Source organism: Mus musculus, chromosome 16, assembly GCF_000001635.26.
Source record: "Mus musculus strain C57BL/6J chromosome 16, GRCm38.p6 C57BL/6J".
NCBI classification, from domain to species: Eukaryota; Metazoa; Chordata; class Mammalia; order Rodentia; family Muridae; genus Mus; species Mus musculus.
Window position 1 is genome coordinate 51,978,668 of NC_000082.6, and position 21,324 is coordinate 51,999,991.

At 38.8% G+C, this 21,324-nt stretch overlaps 1 long non-coding RNA gene across 1 annotated transcript; it reads right to left on the reverse strand.

The window, feature by feature from the left end:
• Positions 1-2,365: 2,365 nt before the first annotated feature.
• Gm29686 (predicted gene, 29686) lies at positions 2,366-8,620 on the reverse strand. The gene is made up of 5 exons (NR_153657.1): positions 8,521-8,620; positions 6,902-7,020; positions 6,180-6,485; positions 3,809-3,918; positions 2,366-2,705 (listed from the first exon to the last, which is right to left on the reverse strand). It is a non-coding gene; the product is annotated as a predicted gene, 29686 (long non-coding RNA).
• Between the last annotated feature and the right edge of the window lie 12,704 nt (positions 8,621-21,324).

Consider the following 21,324-nt stretch of genomic DNA (forward strand, 5'->3'; position numbering starts at 1 on the left):
CGTGGGAATCCTCTGAAGGACAGCAAGGGAAATTCATACCTTATGTGCTCCCACTCCCCGTTAACCTCTGGGGAAGGGATATTATGCAACATTTGGGCCTTATTTTGTCCAATGAGAGAGCAGCGTTGGGGGATAATGTCGATATTTCCACTCCCAATGACGGTGATGTATAATGCTCAAGTATTCTCCTGCTTTTTTACCACTAACTAGGAACTGGGTTTAGCCTTAATTCAGACAGCCTTGGCTCTGTCTGGACAGGTCCAGATGACTGACACCATTAACACTTTGTCAGCCTCAGTGACTACAGTCATAGATGAACAGGCCTCAGCTAATGTCAAGATACAGGGAGGTCTCATGCTGGTTAATCAACTCATAGATTTTGTCCAGATACAACTAGATGTATTATGACAAATAACTCAGCAGGGATGTGAACAAAAGTTTCCGGGATTGTGTGTTATTTCCATTCAGTATGAGAAATTTACTAGGGCAGCTAATTTGTCAAAAAGTCTTTTTCAGTATATGTTACAGAATTGGATGGCTGAATTTGAACAGACCCTTCGGGAATTGAGACTTGCCATCATTCAGGTCAACTCCAAGCGCTTGGACCTGTCCCTGATCAAAGGATTACCCAATTGGATCTCCTCAGCATTTTCCTTCTTTAAAGAATGGATGGGGGTGGGATTATGTGGAGATACACTTCGCTGTGGATTAGTGTTGCTTCTTTGGTTGGTCTGTAAGCTTAAGGCCCAAACTAGGAGAGACAAGGTGGTTATTGCCCAGGCACTTGCAGCTCTAGAACATGGTGCTCCCCCTGATATATCTATGCTTAAGCAATAGGTCGCTGGCCATTCAGCTCTTGCATCTCATTGCACGGGATAGAGTGAGTGTGCTTCAGCAGCCCGAGAGAGTTGCAAGGCTAAGCACTGCAGTAGAAAGGCTCTGCGGCACATATGAGCCTATTCTAGGGAGACATGTCATCTTTCAAGAAGGTTGAGTGTTCAAGTGTCCTTCCCCCAGGAAAAACAACACGGGACCAGACCAGGACCCCTCTGGGTGATGAGCCTGGGAGGAGGTTATGTGTACGGCTCCTTTACCTGCACACTGGGGATTTGACCTCTATCTCCACTCTCATTAATATGGGTGGCCTATTGCTCTTATTAAAAGAAAAGGGGGATCTGTGAGGAGCCGCCCTCACATTTGCCATTATAAGATGGCACTGACAGCTGTGTTCTAAGTGGTAAACATAGTCTGCACACATGCAGGGGCAGTTTTCCCACCATGTGTTCTGCCTTTCCCGTGATGACAACTGGGCCGATGGGCTGCAGCCAATCAGGGAGTAATACATCCTAGGTGGAGGATAATTCTCCTTAAAAAGGGATGGGGTTTCGCCATTTGCTGGCTTGCTCTCTTGCTTCTTGCGGGCTTGCTCTCTTGCACTCTGGCTCCTGAAGATGTAAGCAATAAAGCTTTGCCGCAGAAGATTCTGGTTTGTTGCGTCTTTCCTGGCCGGTCGTGAGAACGCGTCTAATAACAGTGGTAGACAAGATGGAATTATCTAGGGTACAAATAATTCTACATAAAAGGATTGCGTAAGTTGAGGACTCAGAACACAAAATGTTCTTTAATACAATGTGACACAGTTCGTGACAAACAGCTTGTGCTATCAATAGGTTGTTTCAGAGCAATAGAGATCACTTCATGCTTTCTTCTTACAAATTTATGAGAAGCTGAGAACATAATGTAGTGATGTTTCATAGCTCCATATTACAGATTATAATCTCAAGAATTGTATTTAGTGATTATAGGTATGCATGATAGCATGTAACTGTAATTCTAGCACATGGGGGATGGAGGACAGAGGGATGTTGTAAATTCAAAGTCAGTCTGCAGTATATAGTGAGATACAGGAGAGCCAGGGCTACAAAGGAAAAGTCTGTCTCTAACTAACTAACTAACTAACTAATTAATTAATTAATATTGCTTTGTTCCTATCAATGATCAGTAAGGACTCCAGTCACTTCATCTGTAATACAAAACACAGCATAGTCAAAATGTCCAGTCTGGAACTATATTTTTTTAAAGATTTCTTGTATTTATATGAGTACATTTTAGCTGTCTTCAGGCATATCAGAGAGGGTATTGGATCCCATTTTAGATTGTGAGCTACCATGTGGTTCCTGGGAATTGAACTCAGGACCTCTGAAAGAGCAATCAGTGCTCTTAACCGCTGAGCCATTTCTCCAGACCTGGAACTATATTTTTTACCATCAGAATTTTTAAATAACAACTATTGACTGAAGCATAATACTATTTCACTGAGTTTATTTTCTTAAAACCAGCTGAATAATATAATGGATGCATAACCTGTTTTGACATCTATAATCCTTTTTATTTCTCACGATCAGTTCTAAGTCTCATTCCATTCCCAAATATAAGGGCCACCTGTTAAAGATCGTCACCCTAATTCACTTCAAGTCAAATTCAAGTACAGAGTCTCCTCTTCCAATCACTACCCAGCAACGTTATTTCCCAAGAACCTCCTTTCAAACCCCTCAAAGGCCTCCATGATTCACCAGCTCTTGTGTACTTCCATGGACCCAAAGTCAAAATTTCTGATTAGTGCCTATCTCTTCACAGACACTTACAGAGATAAATTGACATGAGTTTAATTTCTGTTGTCTTTGACCACAGTTTTCTTCTTTTCTCTGTATAGGTGATTAAAGAAATAATAGTTAACATTTATTGAGTACTTATAACATAAGATCAATATTATCTACTTCGCTCCTTGTGATAACTGTTAGCTCAATGATAGCTCTGTTCCTTGTTACAGATAAGAAAATCCAGATGTAGATCAGCTAAGTTACTTGCTTTGGGGGTGAGGGGGTCATATCTCATAAGTAAAAAACTGAAGAAGCCTTAAATTTTATCAACCTAATTGAATTCAGGCTTTTGACTGTTATATGATTCCAATCATGAAAGAAAAGGACAGAGTAAGAATTATGGTAGCACAGAGGAAATACTCCCTTTACATTTTAGAATATGCAGCAATACTTCTCTGATACTTTATCCCTCTTTTAAACAGAATAAAGTCTGTGGAGCCCACAGAGCAGGCATTAAATGCATTAGCATTTTTGAAGCCAACAAGCTAAAAGCACATGTTAATTTGCTCATTTTTCAACCTGCTTACTTCTCCAATTTTGTATAATCGTGGTAAATTTTAATGCAGGCAAAACCTAAGATTGCCCACATTAAGGACAGAGAAAGACAGTGGGTAAGGAGAAGAAAGCTATAGCCATCTTAGCCTGGATTTGTGGAGAGTTTAAGGTGATTAAAGAGAGGAAGAGAGAAGCTGCAAATTGTCCACAATATTAATGAAGAGGTAGAGAATTCTAGTGTGTCTCTGTGATGAAGCATTCCTGAAACTCACTTCAACCTTTTTTTTGTTAGGTTTTAGCAGACCTCATTAGAAATATTTAGCTGAGCCAGGCAGCGAAACTGCTTGCTATCCAAGCTGGGTGACCTAAATCTACCCCTGAAATGCACATATGTGCGGGAGAGAAACCAACCCTACAAAGGGGTTCTCTGATATCAACGTGTTCAGCATGCTGTGAGTGCTACACACACACACACACACACACACACACACACACACATACACACACTACTAAAAATTACTTTCAAATGCACTGAAATTTCTTCTCAAAGCTTCCACAAACAGGACATGAAGAGCATCATCTGTGTTACTCACTCAAACTTCTTGAACTTAATTATAAAATTAATACTGCAGTGATGCTTTGGAATAACCCACCTCTCTCCTTTTTTGCCAATATAATATTTTTGTGGATTATTTGGGAGGCTCACATAATGCACCATATTCACTTGCCCATCTCCATATGTCCACTCGCATCCTTGTGACCCCTGCAAAAGAAAGAAGAAAGGAAAAAGAAGAAAGGATACCAAGTCAAATTTTTGTTGCTTATATACTCATTGGAGCAAGGTCAAACTCCCAATGGCTGAACCCTTAAAGAAACCTTGAGCCCTTCCTCACCCCCACCCCACTGGAAGTTTTCGGAAGAACTACACTTCAGAATCCCTATCACAATATTTTAAGTTCTTTTCAATTGATTCCTATCTAGACTCTGTTTTGTTTTGTTTTTTGGGGGGGGGTGTGCACTGGGGGGTGTCACAGAAGCCTTCTTTGTCTCTCATTCTCAACTGTGAGTCTGAAGTCATCAGCACAGGACAAAAGAAGCTTTCGTACCCTTTGCACTCAGTGGCTGCAGGGAATCACAGACTTCCACATGGTCTCTGTCATCAGCAGGACCATGGACCTCCTCATGGTCTCTGGTGACAGTACAGACTATATACATCAATATGCCCTCAGTTGGTACCACAGTCCAGGCACATGAACTAGGTTACCTGGTGCAGAGTACTTGGAGCTGAGTGAGGAAGGAGGGGTGTGTTGAGGGGGAGGGGGGCTCTACTCCACAGCTGACTCTAGAACACCTCAGGACCTCTGCAGGCTGTGCCCAAGTTTGCTCCACCTCCTAACCCATGTCTCTTAAAGTAAAATTGCAACATAATTCAAGTTTTCAGGTCATCTACTTAACTAAACTTCCCCAAACCTTGTTACCTCTGTTTGTTTGTTTGTTTGTTTGTTTGTTTCATTTGCTGCAATCTAAAGCACATGCTACTTCAATTTCTTTCTTTGTAGAATAATATCTATTCTCTTGTTTAAAAACTGGCACAGATATTTAGAAGCAATAAATGAGAAAAACTCACAGGAGACTTGAAGATTGCTCCACATGAGCCACAGCATTGTGGTCAGGCCAAATTCTCTTCGTACTCATGTTCTCTTCAGCTCCTTTCTCCCCATTTTAATCTCTGCTCAAACCCTCCTTGGAATTCATGCCCCTTGCTTATTTATTTCCCTTCATTTGTCTCTTGAACAATTTTGATTTCTCCCTTGATTTATTTTTTTCTCTTCTATCACCAGGTCCACCTCACAGTCCTGTCACTTTTAACCATCCCTCCTCACCTTCGTTAAGACACCCATGACATCTGTGTCATCTTACGTATAGATGGTGTCATTGAATGTTATTGGCCTTTCTCTTGTAGCCAAATTTTGTATTTTTCCTGTTCATCTGAAATACAGTAGAATCATACAAAACTTTGTACTTACTAGGTTTTACTGGTACGTATTTTGCAGCTTGTATTTAGAGTCTTGTTTAAGCCAGTCCTGGGGTATCACATTGGACCGTTCTCCTCTGAGCTCCTACACAGTTTATGAAAGCTGGACTGTGGAACCCCAGGGTTTATTCCATATACTTTTACTGGGAGAGCTTGGCTCACTCATCTGCTTAACTGTCAACTACATGACAATGATTTTTTGAATTGTTCGAAAATGCCTCTGAGTTTTAATTTTATGCCACGATTTGCCAGAGTAAAGCTCCTTTTGGAGAGCCAAAAGCAGTCCTTAAAATTAAAATGCTGCAGTTTCAGCCCATCATATTTCTCTCTAAATCTACAGTTCTGGAGTCTTTTGTGAAGTTGAGGGCTTTCCTATCTTGTGTCCATGTATGTGTGATGTGAGATGTGTGTGTGTGTGTGTGTGTGTGTGTGTGTGTATGTAAGGATGTGCATATATGTGTGTGTGCATATGTGTATATGCATATATACATTTATGTGAGAGTGTATTGTGTTCATATGCATATGTGCATACATGTGTATACATGTGTGTGTACATGTGCTTATGTATGTGTACATGTGCTTGTGTATATATGCATTCGTGTGTGTGTGTGTGTGTGTGTGTGTGTGTACGTATTCTTAACTATCCCATACAACTAAAGTCAGTTAAAGTGGTGTAATCGAATTTTATCAAACTTTCAGTCATTTAATGTAGCACTGTCAGGCTGTAATTTATAGTAAAACTTTTATAACTGGACAAAACTGTAGATAGAATGTAAATATGAGATACAGGAACTTCTAAAACTATGGATTGTTTTGTCATTCTAACAAGAAACACTAGAAATATCCTGGTTCCTTATTTCAGGAGTGGAAATCTCTTAGAGATCAGGACATTGTAGCACCTTAACTTTCAGAGGCATTAAGAGCTTCTCTCAGAAAGAATCAGGGTTGTAACATTTATGTTGCAATTTTTCCAGAGGTTTTGATGTTACCTGATATGGGCTTAGCAAATCTTGAGCTTGCCTCTGACTCACATCATTTATGTTCATGACAGCCATTAAAATCTCAGCGTCTGTCAGCCACTGGTTTGCTGTCTGTATTTACACTTCTAAACAAATCGCTGTCTTCAGGATATGGTCTTTTCCTTTTCTTTTTCATTTTCCTTTTCTTTTTCTGTTCCCCAGAGCCTTTCTTCTGCTTCCAAGTTACTGGGTATCAGGATTTCAATATACCTGAATAGGGCAGGCAGTCACTGGAAGCTTTTAAAGGTATAGTGAACTTAGAGTCCAGCCAGGTTTCTGGGGGAGTTTTGGAAGAAAAAAAATATGAATGATTAGTCTAAATAATTTCCTTGAGATATAAATTGAACATCTTTACTATAACTCTAAAACTCTGCCCTGAATATTTGTTATTTTTTAAAATTTGTGCTTTCCCCTATATTTGGCAATTTATTTTTTATCACCTCTTTGATGCTAATAGTTAAAAGACTTTGAATGCAAATCCTTTCTTTAAATAAAAGCACAAATAGGGGAACATAGGATTTTTTCATGATTTTTTTTTTAAACTTGGAACAAATCACAATGAACTGACCCATAGTTTTAATAGAATACATTTCAGTCTCTTTACCAAATTATTGAATTAATAGTTCTCTAGAATTGCAAGCCCTCTAGAACGGCTTCTGAAAACAAAGCATTTCTCAGCATGTAGTCCTGACCTTATAAGGCTTCCGGAACTGTGAGGAGGTGAGGTGTTCCTGCAGTGTCATCGTCTCCGAGGACTGAAGGGATGTTCTTTGCCAAGTGACGCTGTCGTTCGCATGGTTGGACCTACTGTCTGGAAAAAGAGTCACGCTCTCTTTAGTAATCCTCCTCTTTCTTCCTCTTCCTGTAAATGAAGGACATAGGAGTGGGAACATTCACACACACACACACACACACTCACACACACACACACACTCACACATACACTCACACACACACACACACTCACACACACACACTCACACACACACACACTCACACACACACACTCACACACACACACATTCACACACAAATCAGAACAAAGTATGTATCCCATGGGAAAGAACTATTTTAAAACTCTCTAAAAATATGTACTTGGGCAGGTCAGATGATTTTTGCAACATGACTGCGTTGTCCATTCAGTTTCTACACTGTCTATGAACATAAGTTCATTTCTGAATCCCAAGTCAATTCAAAATGCAGGGAAAGTGAACTTGCCAGTGAGTCAAATTGTTACAGGGCTAATTTCTTTATATTAAGTCCCAACCAGCTCCCCGAAGCAGAACTTATGGATATTTCTGAAAGTTTTAAAAGGCAATCGCCCTGCTTAGGATGTCTTCCTGATGGCATTACTCTCTCATCATGTAGCATTACAAGTCATCATCTTTGTAATTTAGTATATAACTTTATGACTTATTAAATAGGTCATAAATGTATGCAGGCAGGGAAAGACTGAGACACAGCAGGGGAAAGCCAGGTCACGGAGCTCATCAAGCACACTTGACTGGGAAGCTGTTATTCTTGGGCTGATTGGTGATTGGGGGCAAGAAGAGGTTGGCATCTCTATTAATAGAGGCTGTTTGAGAGTAGCCATAAGGCAAAACATAAAGCGACACAAAGTACAAAGAGAAGATTGCCTTCCATATCTGTACCCCCTATCCCACACGCTGTGATGCTAACACAGGATGTCAACTTCTGGAAAACTCAAGTTCAAAGAGAAAATCAAGAATTGAGTACTCTTTGGGGCATTTCACAGGCTCTCAGAACCCCATATTTTAGCATCATCATTCCCTCAATTATGAGGGAAGATTATAATTTTCTTGTTTGTAGATTTTTTTTAAACTTGTATTCATTTTAGTCAATATGCAAACGATCATTCCACATTTTTTTCTGGTCAGAATAATCACTAGATTCCCTGCCTCGCATATGTTTTTATCCGTGTAACAAGCAGGCAGTATTATGTTGTCCATTCTTCAGAGAGGAGTTGTGTCTAGAACAGAGGAAATGAATGAAATTGGCTGAGGTTGCACCTTTCCTGCGATAGTGATTACTGTCTTCTTCACTTGCTTACTCCCTCGCATACACCAAATTCCTTCTACTTCTCTTCCGTCTCATCCTTCATCATTTCCAATATGATCTCTCTACATATAGAGTTAGATGTATTATTTTTATTGAAGTTATAACTAAGCCAAAGAAGAGAAAATCTAAAGCTCATGACAAATAGATAACTCTGTATCTAAAGAAAAAGCAAAAAAATAGAGTTCCTCACAGGAATCTACTCATCAACACACCCTTAGGGTTCTAATCTTACCTGAATCCCTCCTCCTTCCGTCCGTTCTCCACACCCCAGGGAAAATTAATAGCAGTCTCCCCTGGCTATTCTTCATGCATTCATTTTTTTTTTCCGAGAAACCTCCAGCCCAGCCTATTCCCTAGATACTCCTCTACCACAGTGCATTTCCTCAATATGAGTCACACATTTGAACTTGGCTTGCATAAAAGAAGGCTTTAATTGTATAATGAAGAAATGTTAACTAACTAATTTCTGGAATGACCCTTTCTGAGGATGGAAGGAAAAGAAACCGAATTTACTCATCTCCACTGTACATGTGTTCCCTTTGACCTAAATCACAGATGTGAAGTGAATGGTATGTTAGGAAGAAGAATTATGATCCTGCCTTTTTCACACTCCTAAGCACTTATAAATGTCTTCCTTCCTTGGGGGAGGGGAGAGGAAGCATCACAAAGTAGGTCACAGACAGATAAGCTCAATAAAAATCCAACTTTTGTAATAAAATGCAGCAGCCAAATTAAATCACCATCTTGATAGAGCCAAGTCTTGATTATAATGTCAACCACAAGAAAACAACTTCTAGAATGTCAAACGACTTCACTGGCCTAGTGGTAAGGAAGGAGAGATGCCTCTAAATGTTGTAAGTACCAATTTCTGGATATTATCTTTTAATGGAGTTCTTGGCAGTATTATCTAATTATCTATTTTTGCAATACATCCCTACTAGTTCGTGAAAGTAACCTGAACTTACCATCCGCTTGCAACATTTTGTAGGTTTAATATATGAGGAGTAAATTTGTATATAATTATGTTCATTTACAAAGCTTACTAAGTGTTATTTGTCTTTGACGATGTCAATCTAATCCAACAAAGACAAATTCTGTTCCAAATACACAGAAGAATAAGTTGTGACTGAAAGTGTCTTGCTGATTTGTACCTGATAAAGCTAGATTAGAAAACATCTTGCCCCTGAGACTGTTCTTCATGTGGCTAGACACTAAGACTTACATTTGGAGAGAAATGTGTGTGCATAGCAGACACACTCCATTAACTTCCTTGCCTCCAGCTGCACACAGCAGCCACACAAGAAATCTCCACATCTGTTCAGCATCCCTGAACATATTGATGTTTGACATTAGAAAAAAATAAGAGCTAGACCAATGTAAGCCAGCTTCCCTCCATGACACCAATTATATATTTTCCCTTCTTTTTAAGAAAAAAGAACAAGGGAGATGTCAAAAATAAAAGGCTCCCTTGAAATTTCCCCATTAATATCATGCTGGGAGAAGGTAAAGTATGGTGTCCTGTTGCTAGCCACAAAGGCATAGTGTCTGTTAAAAAGACATTTCACACTGTTTGGGCAACTTGTCAACCATCTTGCAGGCAGAATATCATGACCAGTATGGTTTAGATATGCATGCTTTTTTGCTTCTGATTAATCCTAAACTGTAACTCAGGACACTAAAGATAGACATGGAGTGTCACTGAACCTTTTTTACCCTGTAAAAAAGGAGTTCCAAAGTAGTTACATTGGAACACTTTCCCTGATTCTCATCATTATCTGTGTCTCTAATTGGCTTATTCAGGGTACTGGCCAAGTCCAGCTTATAGGAGCTGCTAAGGCCCAGAATATCACTCTAACAACTCTTGCAACATCTTTGTGAAATTTTCAAGAGTGTTGAGAGTTGAAGATCTTGTTTGACTAACAAGGTAGATGATAGGAAGAATAACAGAAGAATAGGTTCCTTACAATAGTCGATGATAGAATAAGTTTTGATCAGCCTACCCTTACATGATTTTTACATGTTGTTAAAAAAAGAAATGATTGTAAAATATGTATTCTGCCTAACAACTGTAACAGGGCTTCTGCTTGTCTCTTCAGGGATAATGGGAGGTTTGTCTTTTATTTTATTCACTAAGCCTAATGGTGTGTTTGTGTGTGTGTGTGTGTGTGTGTGTGTGTGTGTGTGTGTGTGTGTGTGTGTGTGACAGATTCTAAGGATATTATACTGCTCTTCAAGAAAGCAACACCCATGAGACAAACTAGCATAAACATCTTCAGTATTCCATAGAAAGGGGTACAGTGAAGAGAAGGTGGAAAAGTCCTCAAACAGATCATGATACTTAAGATCAGAACTCAGAGGATGTCTAGTCCACTAGCAAGGGAGAGGAAAAAGCATATTCTAGGCAGAAAACAGCACATGGCCAAAGGCCTGGGGAAGCTTTATGACCTTAGTGAGCTACAGGAAATGAGTGTGAACTGCCTGGAATTTGCAGCACAGGGGAAATGCAGACTGTGTTACTTGCTTCCATCCCCCTTGTGCTACTTCCTGTACAGTGCGAATGCAACGCCACACACATTTACAAGAATTACTCAGAGGGTGCGTTTTCCTCTTCATGATAAAGATGCTAACTAACAAAATGACAATTCTGACAATTTTTAAAAAAGACTTTGTAGTTCAGAGCTGGTTTTGAACTCATGATTCTCTGGCCACTGATGAAATTATAAGCATGCACAAACACAGCCGTCCTTGCATTATTCTCTGTCTTTCCTTTGCACTCAGAAAAGAAGAGGGGACACAAAGGACTTCTCCAGTGTTGGGTTTGCCTTTGTTGTAAAGTCCAGAAAGTTGGAGGAGAAAATGTTTCATTCAAAAAAAGTCAGTGTAATAGAAGAGAGATCTCTTCTTAAAGATATAAATCCCAGAAATGGATAATCTTATGTTTTTATAATTAGTGTACTTTTGCAAGTTATCATCAAGAATTACCTGAGGATTATTCAGGATATCCACGTAAAACTGTCTACATAACTATAGACGAGTGTACTATATCATAATTCATGCTATTCAAAAAAAAAAAAAAACAGAACAAATTTTGGGCATGGGAAAATTAGACAAGTAATTTGGAGCTTGTCCTCATCATAAAAGGACCATTTGAAAGGAGTCTCATAGTCATGTTTGTTTCTTCAAATTCTGGAATGGAAAGAAAAAGGAAAGATGAAACCCCATGGAGATGTCAAACCACTGTAATGATTGTGGGACAGAATAAAATTACTGGACCTAAAAAGGAAGGTTAATGAAAGAAAAGGCAGTCACATCGGAAGATTGCTGAAGGTCAGCTTATGGGTGTTCAGAGATGGACTCACTAGAAGTATGGAACAGTCTTTTACAGAGATTAGAAATACTATAGGAAAGGAAATGGTGGGCAAAGAGTGAATAAAAACACTGGATTTAACTTTGGACACTGTAATCAGAAGCTTATCCCATCTCAATTATTTTGAAACACTTTTGAAGCTAATTTAAAAAGCTCCTAGAGACACTGGGAAGCTGGGTTATTTGTTAACAGCACTTGCAGAGAACTCACAAAGACCAGGTTCCCACACTAAGTAACAAGCCAAGCAGCCCACAAATTCCAGGAACTACAGCTTCTAAGGATACAGGGCCCCCTTATTATGTTCATATGTGCACACAGGTGTGCATACACTTCCCCTCCCCCACACATATGCTCATATACTTAAATATGGTAAATGTTTAAATAATCAAAACACTCTACAGAACTCTCAAAGAACTATTTAAAAGATGATATAGGTACAAAATCAGTGTGTGTGTGTGTGTGTGTGTGTGTGTGTGTGTGTGTGTGTGTTCATGTGTATTCCTAAGAGTGGATCTGATTTTTGAAAGACTAACAAAACCACCTTATAGATGAAGTGGACCTGTCCTATGTACTGGTGTACAAGTCATGTTTTATATTATTTTTATTTTTGTTCTGGGATTATCAGTCATGTATTTATGTGATATTTTATGTCCTTACTATGATATGTTGCTTTTTCTCACAGCAAGACAATGTGACAAAGGAGCAAAGAAAGCTGAGAATGCTCAGAAACATTATAAAGGGTGGGATTCTGAAAACATAAACACCTCTGAACAGGAAGAGAACATTTTAACCAATTCCTCCCAGCCATCTCCTTGACTCACTGGACACCAAAAGTTTTTCTTGTGACAAATCCCAAGTAATGTTTCACATGAAACGTTGTTCTTGCTGCTTTTAACAAACCTTCTTTTTTTTTTTCCATTTTTTATTAGGTATTTAGCTCATTTACATTTCCAATGCTATACCAAAAGTCCCCCATACCCACCCACCCCCACTCCCCTACCCACCCACTCCCCCTTTTTGGCCCTGGCATTCCCCTGTACTGGGGCATATAAAGTTTGCGTGTCCAGTGGGCCTCTCTTTCCAGTGATGGCCGACTAGGCCATCTTTTGATACATATGCAGCTAGAGTCAAGAGCTCCGGGGTACTGGTTAGTTCATAATGTTGTTCCACCTATAGGGTTGCAGATCCCTTTAGCTCCTTGGGTACTTTCTCTATTTAACAAACCTTCTAAAATGAACTGAAATTTCCTTAACTAAAATCCATTTCCTTTTTGTAGATTCTGAATACTAAAATTATAAGAAATACTAAATCATAAAGAAATAAATATATATATGAAATACTAAATATATAAAGAAATACTAAATATAAAGAAATATTCATACAATAAGAATAAGGAAACTAAATAATAGAAGGGAAATATATATATTTAAGGATGTAAATCGAGGAAATACATACTCTTTTACATTTTTATAAAGAGTCTGCAGTGTATGACTACAAATTTTCTGGTAATTATTTAGAATATTTTATTGCAATGATCTACATGACCATAGATAAGGCTCTAAAACAATGTTTTTATTCAGGGAATTAAAAGTAAGCCACTGTGTTCTTTGTCTCTTGGACCTTATGTTAAGGTTATCAGATCCTTTAGGGAGGACATAAATACTGCATTTCCCAAACTAATAAAAGCTGTACCTCACAGGTTATTTCCCCAGGTTGAACAATGGAAAATATTTCATCGGGCATGGACGGGGAGCTGACTGGGTAGCATGTGAGAGATGTGAACTGAAGTTCTCCAACTGCCCAGTAATCTACAAAGTAGAAAATAAATGTAAGCTGATTATCTATTATAGCACCATCCTAAAACTGAAAATTTCTACATAATGTCTTTTAAAAATCATAAAAGTAATTTTCCCTAAAAGAATGTGTAGAATTTTATATATGATCTCCCTGCCCCCCCCCCAAAATGTGTGGTCGTGTAAATTCTATAAATACAATGTGTATTAGAAAATGGGCAATAGATAATACATTCCCGTTTATTTTCAATATCTCAGTAGTCATTTGCTAACAAAATAAATTTTCATTAAAATATACGCTATCCGATGAGATTTATGCCATGATGTTTATTTATGACTTCAAGATATAACATTATACAATTAAAGTAAAAGTGTCCATTAAAGTCATCTAAATAGGAGCAGTCTTTCTCCCACAAATACTCAGTATTACAGGTTCCAGTTCTAGAACCCTGTGGGGCTGAGAGGTGTGGGCGAAGAGGGGAGGGAGAAAGCTCACGTCCGGCCAGAGCTCCTGTGGTCTGGGCAGATGATGCGGGAGGGCTACCGGACACCCGGTTGGGCATCTAAGCCACTGACCCCACTCCGTGGGGAGTGGACAAGGGGCAGCCTCTGATACTACGGGCCCCAGGGCAACAACCTCGGCCCTGGGGGTATGGGAGAGAGGGCAGAGGGAGAGAGGTTCCCATGCAGGTGACAGTCCTTAGTCTGGTCAGTGGATGGAGCACAGGAAGGCCTTCTGACAGGAGATTAGGCACGGCTCATTAGAAGAAAGCCTATCCCATCATCCAAGTACAGTGGGCTTTGATGAACAGAGACAGTCTATGGTTTTAGAGTTTTATTGTAGAAAGGCAGGGAGAAAGGAGAGAAGGTGGAGAGAGGGGGGGGGCATGGCCAAGAGGAGAGAAAGGGGGAAAGGAGAGAGAGAAGAAAGGCTGGAGTAAGAGGTTAGAGAGAGAGAGAGTGAGGAGAGAGAGTAAGAGAGGTTAGGGAACAAGGAGAGAAAATAAGAGAGTGACAGGAGAGAGAGTAAGAGAGTGAGGAGGGGCCAAGCAACCCATCTTATGATGAGCTGTTATCTTGTTGTTGCTAGGTAACTGGGAGGCATTTAGCCTGAAGGTCAGAAGCTTGGGACATTGTCTACATGACTGTTAGCCACAAGATTCTCCTGTGGGGGCCGTGGGGGTGGTAACTTAGACAAGGAACCAGGAGTCCAGGAGACATGAGGGAACGCCTTCTGTACCACGTATGTGAATTATAGCCACCGGGTTTCTCTGGGGTTCAGACCTTAGCTCGACTGGAGACCAGACTGTCCGTGAATAGCCCATTGCCCCACAGAGTCCCTCACCCTCAACCCACCACCACCACTCCCCAACCCACTCTCCCTCTCCTAGCACACATAAAAAAACTTCAATAATCTGTTATACTATTTTGCATATTCTCCTAAATATCATATATGCATACATATGTGTATATTATAAGCATGTGAACAAAAATAAAATTTATATATTATATCTGTGATTATTTGGACTCTTTGTAGACGTCAATATGTTAAGCTCTTGGACATTACCCTGTGATGTTATCTATAGGTGGCTTCTCCTCTAGAAGTCAGAATCTCTGGGGAGAAAATAAGTTCAATAAGATCACGTCTTTAATCCGTGTACTGAAAGGCTTCCTGCTGCTTCTTGGTCATTGTCTCTCTTCCTGTAAGGCAAAGGCTATCTTCTGCAACATGATGGACTCCATTACCACAAACCCATAATAACAGGCTCAAACACCTCTGGTCTGAAAGCGATGCAACTGTGACCCAAGCTAACCATTGCATCCTCATTTCAGGTTATTCTCTCCTTAGTTCTAAAATCTAACACACCTCTTCCAACTTATTTATCTTCTTTACATCTTGAATATTATTTCATGAAATAATTGTTTGCACTATTTCAAGGTATAATCCTTTTGCTTTACGGTTGGAATATTCCAAAGATTTAAAAGCAACTTTCCCTGAATATGATACAAATCTGGTTTGTATCTACATTGAAGGATCTGCCTGATCTCACAACAGCTTTGGCTACATTGCACTTCTTTAAGAATGCTATATGATACAGATTGACACCAACCCACTAAAAGCAGGGGATTTTAATACCCTACATTCTCCAAAAGACAGGTCATCTCAACAACAACAACAAAGTAATAATTACAAGCAGAGGTACATCAGAGTTAAATGGCATCACCCATGAAATGGACTTACCAGATACCAGCAGAGTATTCTACCCAAACACCAAAAGTATACATTCTTCTCAGAAACATACAGAAGCAACTCTAAATTAGACCACATACAGGGACACATGTATCGCATCCGTCCACAACGAAATTAAGCTTAAAACTGACAGCAAACCATCTCTAGTAACTATTCAAACTCATGAGGATAAAACAACTCATTACCCAAATGATGTATGTGTCAAAGAGGAAATCAAGAAAGAAATCAAATATTCTGGAGCTAAATAACAATTTAAAAGATGATATTTTAAAAAAATCATCATTAGATGTGACACACTGAAGAAATTTATAGCTCACTTATAGCTGGAAGTTCCTATGTTAAAAAAAAAAAACAAATCAGATCAGACACACATCAAAAAGATTATCCTACCTGTCTGGGTTGGTTTATTTTTGTGGTCATGCAGAAAAGGTCAATGAATAATTAATAAAGCACATCAAGGCACTTATTGACAAATATTAAATGATCATCTCAATAGATGGAGGAAAAGCCTTTGATTCAATCAACATGAATTCATAATAAAAGTCCTAAAGAGAGTAAACTAGAGGGAACATACCTCAGTATAGTAAAAGCTACACAAGAAGCACACAGCCAACATCATTCTAAATGGAGAAAAACGAAGCAACCCCACTGAATCAGGAATGAGACAGGGATGACCACTCTCCCCATTCCTGGTCAATATTGCACTTGATGCACTAATTGGAGAAATAAGATAAGGAAAGAAAATTAAATGGCTATAATAGGAAAAGCAAAATTCAAACCATCCCAATTTGCAGATGACATATTCTATATTAGAGATCCCAAGTTTCTACTAGAAAACTAATAACGATAAACAAACTCAGCAACGAAACAGAATATACTTCAACTCGTGCCAATCAGTCATTTCCCTATACTCCACCAAAAAACATACAGAGAAGGTGATCATGGCTCACTCGCTTTCATAGTATTCTCAAAAAAAGGGTTTAGGAATAAATCAATAAAAGGAAGTTAAAGACCTCCACATTGAAAATTTTAAATGTCTAAAAGAAGAAAGATGCAAGAAAACAGAACAACAACAACAAAAAGCTGGATGTGGTGGTTCATGCCTTTAATCCTAGCATTTGGATGACAGAGGCAGGCAGATCTCTGTGAGTTCAAGGACAGACTGGTTTACATAGTGAGTTTCAGGACAGCCAGAACTAAATAATAAACAAGTAAATAAACAAACAAATAAATAAAAATATGAAAAAATATTCCATGTTCAAGGATTGATAGGATGAATATTGCAAAAGTAACTGTTGTACCAACCAAAAACAATTTAAAAATTCAATGCAATCCCAATCACTATCCCTATTTCATTCTGTACAGGAATAGAAAGATATATTTTTAAATTCCTATGGAACCACAAAAGACCCCATATAACCAAAATATATCTTGGTCAAGATATATTACTGAGCCATCATAATAAAAATATTATTATGGTACAGACACACACACACACACATATGTATACACATACATATGACATGTAGATGAATGGAACAAAATCAAAGATCCAAACATGAGTACGTTAACTTTGGCCATTTAATATTCAACAAAGATGAAAAATACAATGGAGAAAGAAACTACCTTCAATGAATGGTACCAGGAAAGTTAGAAATGCATATACAGAAGAATAAATTTATACCCGTATCTATCTCGTTTCATGAAAATTAACTTTCCGGGCTGGAGAGATAGCTCCAGTACTGACAACACTGAGAGGCACTGGCTGCTCTTTCAGAGGACCAGGATCCAATTTCCAGCACCCACATTGCAGCTTAGAACTATCTGTAACTTCTATTCCAAGAGATCTAACTGTTTCACACATGGAGGCAAAACACCAATGTACATAATAAATAAATAAATAAACAAACAAACAAACAAATACCTAATTTTAAATGAATAAAAGTGTTTAAGCTGAAAGCTGAAACAATGAAAGTGCTTAAAGGGAACATAGGCAGTGATAAAGATGATAAAGGTGATAAAGTTGTGGGAAAGAACCTTGTGAATAAGACTCCATTTGCCCCAAAATTAAGGCCCATGAGATTCTTCATAAAGCTAAAAAGCTTCTCAAACTAAAATTCAAATCAGTGAAAATAAAGCACATAGACTGGGAAGGAATCTTTGCCTGCTCCATATCTGACAGAGGATTAACATCCACAAAATATATAGAACTCAAACACAGAATCAAAAATAGATAGATAGATAGATAGATAGATAGATAGATAGATAGATAGATAGATAGATAGGCAGATGATAGATAGATAGATAGATAGATAGATAGATAGATAGATAGATAGATAGATAGACAGACAGACAGACAGACAGACAGACAGACAGACAGACAGACAGATAGACAGATAGACAGATAGACAGATAGGACAGATAGACAGATAGACAGATAGACAGATAGACAGACAGACAGATAGACAGATAGACAGATAGACAGATAGGACAGATAGATAGATACAAAGCCAACCTAGCAGTTTGAACATGTTTGACCCGTAAGATTGACACTGTTAGGAGGTGTGACATTGTTGGGGGAAGTGTGTCACTGTGGAGGTGGGCTTTAGAAGTCTCCCCCTATGTTCAGGCTCCACCCAGTGTGGCCATAAGCTTCCTCCTAGCTGTCTGCAGATGCCAGTCTTCTTCTGGCTGCCTTCAGATCAAGATGTAGAAATTGCAACTCCTTCTCTAGTACCATGTCTGCCTGGATGCTGCTACACTTCCCACAATGATAACAATGGACTGAAACTCTGAAACTGTAAGTCAGCCCCAATTAAATGATCCTTTAATAAGAGTTACCTTGGTCATGATGTCTGTTCATAGTAATGGAAACCAAAACCAAGATAGCTAATGGCCCACTTAAAAAAAATTATGAACTTAGGATTTAAATAGAATATTATTGTGATGGTTTGTATATTCTTGGACCATCGAGTGGCACCATTTGGAGGTGTGGCCTTGTTGGAATAGGTATGACCTGGTTGGAGTAGGCGTGTCACCATGGGTGTGGGCTTAAGACTCTCACCCCAGTTGCCTGGAAGTCAGTCTTCCACTAGCAGCCTTTGGATAAAGAGGTAGAACTCAGCTCTGCATGTGCCATGCCTGCCTGGATACTGCCATGCTCCCACCTTGATGATAATGGACTGAACCTCTGAACCTGTAAGCCAGCCCCAAATAAATGTTGTTTTTATAAGACTTGCCTTGGTCATGGTGTCTGTTCACAGCAGTAAAACCCTAACTAAGACAATCATCAAATGAAGAAATTAAAATGGCAAAAAAAAAAAAAAACTCAAAAAATGTTCATTGCCCTTAGTAATTAGGGAAATGCAAATTAAAACAACACTGAAATTTCATCTTATTCCAGTCAGGATGGCATATATCAACAAAATAACTGACAACAAAAGCCTGAGAGGGAGTGGAGAAAAGAAACCCTTGATCATTGTTGGTGAGGTTGCAAACTCAGTGTGAAGAGTCCTCAAAAAAATTAAAAATAAATCTGCCCTATGTTCCAGCTAAATCATTCTTTGGCACACATCGAAAGCATCATTCACAATAGCCAGAAAATAGAAACAACCGAAAGACCTTCAATTGACAAATAGATAATGAAAGTGTAGTCTATAAACAGTATGGAATACTACTCCATAGTAAAGAAAAATGACAACATGAAGTTTTCAGGCAAAAGGTTGAGAATCAAAAAAGTCATATTGAGTGAGTGAACTCAAACTTAGAAAGAAATATGTGTTCTCTCTCATCTGAGGTCCCTAGCTCCAAATCTTCAAATATGAATCAATAACCTACAATAACTGCAGAAACCAGTAAAGCAAGATTGCTCCTAGGGAGACTAATTTAGGGGAGAATCCTAAGATAAAAATTATCTAAAGAGGTAAATAAAATCATGTAATTAGAGAAGGAGCGAGGAGACTAAAATAGCAGGAAGGATGACTGGCAAAGTCATAAGTGATCATAGTATTAACTATCTTGCTAAAACAGTCTATAGGTTATGTAAGTCTGTGCATAAATATACATATATATCTTAAAAGAAGATTTTCGATCCAGGGTGATGATGCTCTCCCTCAAGAGCCATAAATTATCTATCAAAAAATCTACCCATGAAGAGAAGAAGCCTTCGTTTGATCTGGTGAGCAGGGTTGTCAAAAAGAGTTCCAAAACACGCATGCTATCGCAATTGATTACATCCCAGAGATGGAAGGGAAGTCTATTGCTAAAGACAGTGTGCATTTCAGACTCAGTGCCTAGAACATCTCAGCAGAATCTCCCTGGAAACCTTCCTCCCTAGATTTCATGGTATACAAGACTTGTGAAAGCTTCCAAAGGAGGGATGTAACCAATAGATGCCTGTCCTATGAATCACAGCAGTGACCACCATGTCATGATAATCCTAAGGGTGCAATCGTAACATGTATACCTTCACAGTATCCAAAGATCTCTAATTGGACTTAAGGCCCATTGAACAAAAGGGAAATCTTGGTACTAGAAACTGTCCAAGTATGTGGGGCTAGAGAAGCCTCAGATTTTGGAGGAGAGCCTACACACTCCATTTTAGTAAACCATAATATCTAAATACAAATAAATAATTGTCCTTAAACCCTTAGATAAGTGTAATTTTCACCCATTATTGCAAAAACCTCCCCTTCGCAAAAGATAGAGGTCATTATGGAAACCCACAACCAGTCAAAATGCAGAATTTTACAGACCAGTCCCAAAGCATACATCTATGAAACAACTCCAGCACCGAAGGTCCAAGGATAACTATGAAAGAGGGGGCAGAAAGATAGTAAGAGGCAGAGGAACAGAGAGTTAGGTAAGAGACTTTGTCCCTAGAAATGTCAGAAGCTATATCCATTAAATCTTATAAACATGGTTTCCTGAACATGACCCTCTGAATAGGGAATGCCCAAATACACATGCTAATGTGAATGGGAGAAGGGCCACAGAATGCACTACATAGAGCCAGAGGTTGCTGAGAGTGAGACAAATAATCTTCCCCAGGGAAGAGCATCAACCCTAAAAACATACATGAGTAACATACAGAGTAAGAAGGTTGTATTTATATATTCAGATTTGAGTGTGTGTGTGTGTGTGTGTGTGTGTGTGTGTGTGTGTGTGTGTGTATAAACAAGGAAAAAGACATCATAAATTTAAAAGAAAGAAAAGGTGCCATAAATTGGTGGGTTTGGAAGGAGGAAAGAAAGAGGAATGAGGTAACTGTATTATCATCATCACAAAAAAGAGAAGTTCTTTTTATTAACTGAGAGGTTAAGAGTGTTTGTTATTCTTGAAGAGGTCCTGAGTTCAATTCCCAGTACTCACTGGCAGCTCATAGCTGTCAGCAACTCTATTACCCCAGGAATGGCCTCTTCTGCCCTCAGTGGCCACCTGGCATGTATGGTATACATCCATTTATACACACAAAATGAAAACAAATAAATCTTCTAACAAAAGAATATCATGTGTAAGGGAACAATTTCTTCCTCAGATAGCAGATCTTATGCTATGTCAAATGATGTTTTTCTCTTAAAAATCACACTTCAATTTACATTTTCAGTTATGTGAAGTGGGAAAAGT